This window comes from Neolamprologus brichardi, chromosome 23 (genome assembly GCF_056152115.1).
Source record: "Neolamprologus brichardi isolate AB-2024 chromosome 23, ASM5615211v1, whole genome shotgun sequence".
Taxonomy (NCBI): domain Eukaryota; kingdom Metazoa; phylum Chordata; class Actinopteri; order Cichliformes; family Cichlidae; genus Neolamprologus; species Neolamprologus brichardi.
Genome location: NC_142125.1, coordinates 20953088 through 20963336, shown reverse-complemented (window position 1 = coordinate 20963336; position 10249 = coordinate 20953088). Strand labels below are relative to the sequence as shown.

At 41.5% G+C, this 10249-nt stretch overlaps 1 long non-coding RNA gene across 1 annotated transcript; it reads right to left on the bottom strand.

Annotated features, from left to right (window-relative positions):
• Positions 1–584: 584 nt before the first annotated feature.
• LOC118454860 (uncharacterized) lies at positions 585–9800 on the bottom strand. Its single transcript, XR_004843923.2, has 4 exons — positions 9717–9800; positions 9518–9614; positions 1106–1253; positions 585–1033 (listed from the first exon to the last, which is right to left on the bottom strand). It is a non-coding gene; the product is annotated as an uncharacterized LOC118454860 (long non-coding RNA).
• Between the last annotated feature and the right edge of the window lie 449 nt (positions 9801–10249).

Here is a 10249-nt window from a genome sequence, read left to right as displayed (position 1 = left end):
TGGGACCGGAGCCTATCCCAGCTACCACAGGGCAAGAGGCATGGTACATCCTGTACAGAAATACATCTTTATAATATTTATATTATGTGTTAAGCGACAGAGAATGTTGTTGGATTTATGTGCCCCATACACCGCACAGCAACACTGGAATTGGTTTTTATTTAAGATCTGAACACAAACAGTGACTGGGAGTCATTAATAACCACAGGAGGCTCATAGTCATGACTAAAATTTTACTCGTAAACACTGGAAACCACTCGACACATTCAAAATAATCACAGTCTAAACACAACATCCTTGAAATTATCATGAGACACATTAAGTTTACATTATTAAAAGAAACAACTTTGATTTTTCTCCTAACCCTGCAATCAAAGGAGCTAAATGGGAACCACTGCTTTTATTATATCCTGCTCGCGAGTCAAAATGTCCTTCTTTGAAAAATGACCTGTTACATTTTACTAGCTAGGTGATCTGCTAAGCTCCAAACTGAATAACAGCCATGTTACTCATTCATGTCACGGACAATTCTGCAGGCTTCTCAGATTTTTCTAGATTTTTTCTAGAAAAGATTGTATGGGTTTTTATGCTCTTTATATAGTCATTTCATGTTTGTGTGTACAGTGTGAGTTTAATTGTGTGTTACTACAAAAAGTTGAATTCTATTTATTTTAAAATGTAAAAGTAATGTGCTTCAACAAGTGATCACTGATCAGTATGCCTTCTCTTGGAGGTTTTATGTAGAAGGGTTGCCAAGCCTGACAGTAAGCCAAAGTTCATCCTCAATCTCTTTCACTCGCTGAACCTCTGGCGCCTGATTCTCAAGCTACAGGATTAGTGTTTTGTGGGAAAAGTGCTGGAGAAGGGGAGGAATCAAAGCTGACAGGCAGACAGAGGGAGACGAATGGAGAACTGACTGGGCAGACTGGCAGAGGCAGGGCAATGTAGAGGTTGACCAATTAATCGCCACAGGTGAGGTTTGAGTCCTCGGGGGGTTTGGGAGTATTTCAGAGAGCTGGAGGTTAATGTGCATCTGTGGAGAACACAACAGATAAAACCTCCTCCACTGGGAACATCCTGAAAATCAATGCTTTGCTCCACTCACCTCAGTTTGATTCATTCCCTCATTGCCGCTTGACTGGCACTGTGGTCAAATTTTTTTTAGCAGTTCTGCCCAAAAGTTTGGTGTACATCACACCTTCCTCCCACGGTGATGATATTCACCATGTGGATAGGGAATTGCTGGCTACTTTCTGTTAGAGAGAGAGAGAGAGATACACAAATTTTAGAAATCTGTTGGGGTTCGTTCCACAAGCCTTCAGAATAGCTGCACTGGGGTTAAGGTTAATTCTTAATGATCACATCCTACATTCTTGGTGCCCATACACACATTCTGTGGTCTTGGTAATAGGGAGCCATTCCTATTCTCTGACTGTCCTCGAGGGAATTTAAACAGCAGTAACTTCTTGCCTGCAACATTTATGTGCAAACCCTTTAACTAGGCTAGCAGCCAGGAAACAGCCAGTGAGGGAACATGGGAGGATTCCTGGGTGACAAGTTAGCGGATACGCTTCAGGCCTTGTTAGCTGACTTCAGGTGAAGAAACATGGCACAGAATTCAGAAAATGAGGATAATAGAAGATAAAAAAAAACCCCAAAAAAACAAAGCATAATATACAGAGAAGAGGTTGTGAAGAAAGAGAGGTTACAAAAAGACGTGTACCTAATGAGAGTAAAAAATGAGGATTGGGACTAATAATAATAATATAATAAGAATTACCGCTTGGATTCAAATCATGAATCACTGCAAGGATTTTCCAACACAACAAGAAACAAGGATCACTGTCATAGTGAAAAAATAATTTGATCCCAATCAGATGCTTTCCTGATGGTATTCCATCAAAATCAAATGTGCATCATTCATAATTCCATCAGTATTAACAACACCACAACACCAACACCACTGGCCAAAAAGTTATCTGTTATATGTAAGCAAAACATTGGTTCATTCCTTGAGTGACAGTAGGAGACATTTGTATGACTTATAGTCAGTGTTAAGTGGCTTAACAAACAAACAATATTTGTCTGAAAAAAGGACTGGACTAAAAATGTGGGATAAATCAATCAAGGAAACACTTTGAATGACCTTCAGAAAGCCTGGAGAGCTGTTTTTAAAGACTACTATTATAACATTACAGGAAAGTGTAGCTGCTTGAAAACAAAATATAAAGAATGTTGCGCAGTATCACTTGTAGTAACACTGAAGAGTGGAAGTGCATTACTTCAGTTCAGCAGGGTGAAACGACCTCTTGTGAATAGGATAACATCGCAGTAGTTATGGGAGGCTATCCAAGGACCGATAACAGCCGTGCAATTGCTGATAACACAACTGGATAGGACAGGATATAATGCTTGGATGGGAAGCTCGGGTGGAAAAAGACTGGAGTTTATAGCAGCCCAGTTTCCATTCAGTCCTGGGATCCCTGAGATGACTTTTTGTGCACGATTCCTGGCAAAAATGCATGACAACTTGACTAAACCAACATAATAACAACAATTTGTTCCAATCTATAGGAAGCAGCTTTATAAAGGTTTCAACATGCTGAATTACAGCCTTCACAGCAAGTCTCAAGTTCTACACAGAATTACAGCAGCACAAATGATATACATTCAAATGCAAGACGGCCTTCTGAAAACTCTCAGAACCAAAGGGGGGAGAGAACAATCACAACACATTACACTTTATTGTTTTTCTAGCCACATTAAGTGTGGATGGTGCCAGACTCTGGAGGTGGGCTGTAGGACGCCCACATAATTAGAAGTTAGAAATGGTACCCCTGTTTTCAGTGCTGAAAATAAGATTTTTACTTTTTTACTTTGGAGCCTCTTAAAGTGGGTTTAGCCTCCTGCCCATTGTTTGGACCAGCCTAGAGACAGACAAATGTGGATAACATGGATATAGTTTTTTTTTAAAAAAACAAAACAAAACAAAACTCATTATTGTTAATTGCTAGTTAAAACATGTACTGTATGTTCATCGTTCCTATTTGGCCATTTGGCACTGACCACTAGAGCCAAATAATGCAGCTGCTGCGGTGCCTGAATAGCCCAACAATAGCATTACAACAGAGTCAAAAAGAAGCTTTGTTTTCACATTACTGCCCATCAAAAGGGTTGCAACCACTGTCAAGCATTTGCACCAAACAATGCAAGAACAACTGCACAGGCATGATAACCATTTCCACTGCTTTGTTCTTTTTCAGCTGCCAATCTCTCTCTATTGATCTATAGGAGACACATGAAGCATATAAAACATAAGCACACACATTCGTGGGGGCTCTTTGCTCCGTAGTCCACCAGTGTTTTCTCAGTCGAGGGCTGAGGAAACAGCATGATCTAAATAGCTCATTAACTTTTGATGACTGGGTCCTTTGGCTGTAGATCTTGAAAGCAAACGGGAGCTAGACTCCTTATGGCTATTGATTTAGCAACTCCCCCCTCTGCACATCCCAAGGAGGGCTACTAGGGACACCAAATAATTCATGCCAAGATCTGTGCATTTGTTAATGACAGATGGGGACAATGTGCTATTTAAAAGCGCAAACCACATTTGTTACAGCATCACTAACAGCTTTAACACATTATTGATACACTCATGCTGAGACTAAAATAACCCAACAGAGTGTTCTTAGCGATAATGTAAACAGTGGTATTTGGTTTTCAGCTAGGCCAGTGTGCCAAGCACTTTGAATCATAGATCCTCGAAATAGAAAACTTTTCTCTTGTTGCAAGAGCAGTGAGCATTTTCATCAACTCCATGTTGATGAAACCCTGGATTGCTTTTGAATAGAGTGTCATTAGGGAAAATGCCTATTAGTCTTCCACTGATGCAACATACCTGGGGTTGTTGGGAAGACATTAGAGTTGGAGTTGTGTTATCCAGCGATGAAACCAAATGGATGCAATGTTTGACTTGTAATAATAAAATAAAAACTCGCACATGTTTGGGACTGGAGCCTATCATGTGCCATAGTCAAGATGATTCCAAAACGACAGACTTATGTGGCTTAGTAAGAGCGGTAAAGTTAGGTTGAAATTCCAAACAGAATAAAACATCCACAATCCTAAGCCTGTAAGAAGGTCTTTGATCTTATCCAGGTGACTTCCAGGTTAACTCTTCGTTTTCTATACGACGAAGGCAGTTCACCTCTTATTGGGGTACATTGCTATGGTAACATATGCTGTTGACCTAACCTGCTTTGGAACAGGTTAGCTCTGCAGGTATGAAATCAACAATCAATTTTCCAAGAAGAAAAGAAAATAGTGCGACCATTCCTGGAACATCCCTAGGACCCTTCTACATGAATAGTGGGAGGGTCTAATGTTTTTCAGTAGTGTCTAATGTATTGACTTTCCCTGATTGATTTCATCGATGCAACGTTATACTGTAATTTTTATCCCTGTTCAGGCAAACAATTTTATAATGTTTTTGTGCTATAAGCTTTAATACATGATCCTTAAAAATAACTAACCCTACATGTGAATTTTGTTTTCATATTTAGTTTACTTGCTCTCCAACTCTTAATCACCAACGGGGTTGTAGATGACAGAAAATAACCACAAAACTCGATTATAATCCACTGAATTCTCCTGAGTCTTAATGATAGTGCTGTACTCCTGAAAAGTATTTCAACTTACATTGTCGAAATTTTGCGAGAGAAAATGCCTCCCCTTTCATGCGAATGCACTCGTAGCACGATTGATAACGCATGGGTTGCCTGAGTGAGTCGATAACCAGCTTAACCTGATTTTAAGATAAATGTATTCAGATGACTGCATAGGCTGAACTTGCTTCACCACACAGAGCCCAGAGGAAGCAAACCAGGGAGCACATGAGGGCAGATACACAGACAAAGAACTAAATGGAGACCGCATACACACACAAACGGCTAATCAGAGGAAGTGGACGCAGGACAGAAATGAGTGTGTGCTGACAATCAAGATAGCTGTAGGCAGAAGTAAAACACAAAGCAAGACACACAATAAATAAAGCAGGAAGTAAACCTGATGCTGCTACAGAGGTAAGGCTCGAATGGAGGGATAGACGTTATTAAACACTAAAAATAGCTTGAAGTGAAATACAATACGGACCACAGACTAAACATCCTGGAGTGTAAATGAAAATTAAAACCTCAAACAGGGAACAGACATAAGAACATGGAATCTCAATTAAATGAATCAGAAAATACCAAATAATAAACCAGCATATTGAACTTAGAGGAACTCAAAACCCTGGGAAACAACCAACACAACCCACAACTGGTGGTTTAAAGACAGCCTGGGACCAAATTCTAACAATATCAAAAATGTACAGTGATCATCTCACAGTGTGACTGCTGCCTTATCCCGCATCTACTAACCGACTACTAGGAATGCAGAGTGAGGTGTACTCCAGCCGTTGCCTTGACCCCACCGAAAGGGGTCATCCAACTGAAAGAAATAACAGAGGAAGTGCACCTGCATGTAGCCTACAAATCAGTATTAGCAGTACTTTTGCACAGTCCACATGTATGAGATCTGATGTTACACTCAGGTTTATTCAGGCTGTGTTGCACAGTGTGGTCTGCAAAAAAACCCTTCTTGAATCTCAATCGGAGGTTCCCCGTACTTAGAATTTTTTTCCCGTTTTGCCACAAAGAGGATATATGAGATGCAGACAATGTGTACAATTGAGGTTATCATCTATTCTGACATTCAGGGAACTGGGCAGAAATCACATCGCATCAAAACCCGCCGTGGGCCTTCACAATGCTTTGTTTTAATTAAACAGTGGGACTCCCCTTGACCAAACCAGTTCATGAGATGGGTACCACAGCTGAGGTGATCTGTGAACAGGGCCCAGAGCCGCCGCTGGTGGTGGACACTGCCTAATGAAAACCCACGTCATGTGACTTGCTGAGCACCACAGACATGGTCTCTACAAGGAAGGCCATGCACCAGTGGCAGACAGAGAGGAAGGCAACAAGATGACTGCTCCCCCAGCCCCATTTCTTACCCCAACCCAACCAGCCCAGCCCTTAGCAACAATCTTTATCCCGCAGTGATGGATTTGGCCTGCTGACTTCCTTTAGCTTCCCTGAGGTAACATGCCAGAAGCTTTTTTGACCTTGGAGACAAACACCTTCACCCCTAAAATTTCCAAGGGCCAGCGAGAGCTCACCGGATACCGCTGGAACCACGACGCAGGGCAGATTGTTGACGTGTGACAGCCTCGCAACCTGATAAATGCCAGAAAGCCAAAGGATGGATGGATACAACCCTTATGTTGTTTCATTGTGTCAATGAATGGTGGCATATTTTAATATATAAAATAGGCTTACACAGCATTTCCTTTTTTTAAATAGCAAAACTAAATATTTAATGCTCTAATAACAGGTATAAAATTCAGTATGTGGGTTTTCTTATACTGAAAAAAAGTTAATATCAAGAAATACACATGAAAGTAAAAGATGAAAGATCAGTTAAGCAAAACTCAACACAAAAAATTGCTTAGCGAAACAAGATTTGAACAAGACCTACTCCAATAAGAGACAGCTGGACCCAGGATAAACTAGCTGAATAAACCATTTTGAGGGCAAAGATGGAAAATAACCATATGGTTGGCCTCGTAAATTGAGTTAAGCCCATTTAGTTGGCCTCTGTATTTAAACCACCTCCACCCCTCAGCCTCCTCTTTTGTTTAAACCAGGAAGGACTGGAACAGCAGACAGGTAACTCCTGAAAACAGAGAAAAATTAATGTAACCTAAAAATCTGTGACAAAAGTGTAGTGTGATCACTTATATGAAAACAAAATATCCACATGAATTAAAGCAACTGTTTGCTATGTAACTTTGTAAAACATACACATGAAAATGAGGAGGGAGGGTAAAACCTTAAATCTGTGTCTGATTTATATGAATGTGAGATGTGAATGAATATCAATGAATTTCAGGTGTGTGGTTGTGGACACCACCATCACAAACACACAACTACAAATTTAGCTAAACTCAAAGATACAGCTATAAAAATACCCACCAAAAAGGTTTTTTTTGTTTGTTTGTTTTTCCTAAACCCACAACCCTGCTCATTTTTGCTAATCCTGTTGTTGAGATCTACTGAAAAATGTAATTTTTTTCTTTCCTGTTTTTGCATTTTTATTTAGTTTTGGCAGTTTTGGATATCGGGTCAAAACCATGTTTGTATCAGTCTGACACAAAGCCCAGTGTAGGGTTTTTTTGCATGGGGGAAGGTGGAGGTTCAGTGCTTTTGATGGAATACCAAACGGAAGTGGTGTATGTAAATTTGGATTAAGCGGATAAGGCCCCTGTCACCTTCAATATCCACTGTTGCCATTATGTGTGAGTGTGTGCGTTTCTGTTTGTGTGCAGGTGTTACAGCCAGTTGCTTTTGGCTAAAGAAATGCATATAAATGCACTTTTTACCTGCAGCAGCACTTCAATTAAAGGCCGCACTTAGGCAAGCTCATAAATGAAGTGGGCATGTGTTTTCTTCAGGGATACTGAAGTGTGTGTGTGGGCTTTATGAACATATGTCTCTCTATACACGCCTGAGGGAAAGAACAGTCCGCGGTTTTAAATCACACCTTGAACTGCTTGATGACTGCAGGCTAACAGGGTCTGTGTCCGAAGCTGATAGTGCCGCTCTATGACTCAACCTATATCTGGCGTTTGCGTTTTTCCTGCATCACGTTCCCGCACGGCGCCAGGGGAGAAAGACCAAGGGACCGAGGAAAGCGCTGATAAGACGTGGAGCTTGTCGTGTAGAGGGTCAGTGCGGCAGGGAGATAGGGCAGCTACATGGCAAAAGTAAGCCGAGCGTGACCACTTTCTTACTCTTTCACTCATCCTTTCCTGTCTCCCCACCCCTCCGGTCATCCTCAGTATGGTCTTGTTATCTTGCACAGCACTGATGGCTGCTGTGAGTGTGTGTGTCTATGAATGAATGTGTGTGTATCTTTGCTTGCGTTTGTGCTCCTATTTGTGTATGAATACATACACACCGCCCTGTCATTTTTTTGTCGCCCTTTTTGTCGCCTCTGTATTCAGTCCCCCTAAACATCATTTCAGCCTCTGCCGGGGACCACAACGGCGAGCACAGAGGCATCTTTTCAGCCTGAACAAAAAAGTGAGGATGAGACGAGGTAAAGCCCCCGCGTCGATTTTTCACCCACTCTTAGGCTGCAGCTGTCCTTGAATATAAATGATGGTGTTTTAACCCACTCCTCTCTGCCAGGGTCCCAGAATTCTGTATGCCTATCCTAGCAAGGATCTTCCTTATTTTTCCAAGCTTACTCAAAAAAAAAAAAAAAAACCCTGCTCTTCTCACATCCCCAACAGCAACTCCAGGATAGACCTTGACATCTTGTCTCATCACCGAAACTCATTTTTGACACCCAAGAAGGAGGCAAACGGAGAGAATTTGATCTCCGTGAGTCTCAGGGAGCGAGTCCTCTAATCTTTCTCCCGACCAATCCAGTGGGGCAGGGACACTTACTGTACAACTCACTCATCTCCAGCGGTTAGCTTTGATTCTCTCGCTCCTCTCTGCTGATTTCGCATAATCAAACGGTAATGAGGTTGGCTGCGGTGCGCTGGCACGGCCCCGGTGCATGGCTAGCTTGCGCTCGCATGTTAAGCGGGTTTTAGTTAAGAGGAAGGAGGAGGAGGAGGAGGAGGAGATGGAAGTAGAAAAAGGTCTGAAGCCCCCTACTTTGCAAGCACATTTGTTAGAAATACAATTACACAGGCGCACAGGAGCATACCGGACTGTGCAATGATTTCTTCATTCTCTAGCCGATGGAGCGGCTAATTTCCTTAGCAGCTAAGTACTTATAGATTGCTCTGTAACAGAAGCTTGCGACAGTGGACGGGGTAATGTAACGCATGACTGTTTCCGCCTCATATCTGCCATACAGTGAGGCTGGTTCTGAAGCGTGGGCCACATTACGGCGTTACACACTAAGTAGATAAACATTCAGGCTCAGGGTTTGATTTGCACTCCTGCTTCAGGGGAAACAGGTTAAAATGACAGGAACACCTTAGAAGGTAATGCCATCCAATAAAAGTGCAGGGCTATTACGCTTACTTAATTTCAAATAGCCAACACTGGACAATAACTAATTGGATATATATCACATCAGTAGAGTTTTATGGCACATGTGCTTTTCTACCTCGTCCAGCTGAACACTTAGAGCACTGAGCGACTGGAGCATGCTGACTGATGCAGCGTTAATAGTGCAAACAGACCATCATTCCAGCACCGCTTTGTCTTCATCAGAGTCAAAATCATTTGCAGTCAAATCAATCTCTGTGCTCCACTTCCATTTCCCCTTCCCCTTCGAAAGTTTGCTCTCCTTGAGAGGAGAAAAAGCACCTTCAGCTGTATATTGCTGCCAGATGCACAATGAACCTTTTCCGGTGCTTAAAACTTCTATTTGAATACAATGAATTACCAACCTTTCTCATGAGGAGTTTCCATCCAAACAAATTCTGAAACTTGTCCCACTAAACAATCCTTTTAGGAGGTTACTGCTGGAATCAGTGGAAAGATTCTCTGAAAAAAAAGAAAGAAAAAACAGTCCTTGGTCCACTAGACCTGGTAAAGAAAAACAGTATGCGACTTTTGTCTCTTTTTCCAGGTTAAAGGTCATGTTACCTAGAGAAACTATGCAGCGTACATCATTCTCTCAATACTTGGGTAACACAACAGGGTATAAAATCCACTGTTTTTTTGCAGTTGGTGTGTCTTGTTTGAGCTTAATGCAGCCCTATTCAAACGGTACATTTACAAAACATAATTTATTTATTTTTAAATTAACATCCTAAAACAGTTGGGCACCGTAGCTATCAACAAGCCTTATTGTTTGAGCAGGAGTTTAAGCAGATGCAGATAAATACAAATTTAGTGACACCGGGGGACACCACAGTACCCACGTTCATGACTTACTAATGGTCCATTAAGTTCCAACAATATCATCTTTTGGATAAAAGTTTGTTTAATTCATGAATTTCTGTGCCATAGAGGAAGCACAAAAATAACAATAATTTATTCACCTCTAAATGTGCCTCGTCTTTTCAGCAGCATTAGTAAGTCAGTGTCCTATTTACCAGATGGGGCCACTCTTATTTTATCATTCCACTTAATATGCAGTCAGATCAGTGGGACAAGCCATACACAGGTCTGTGCAG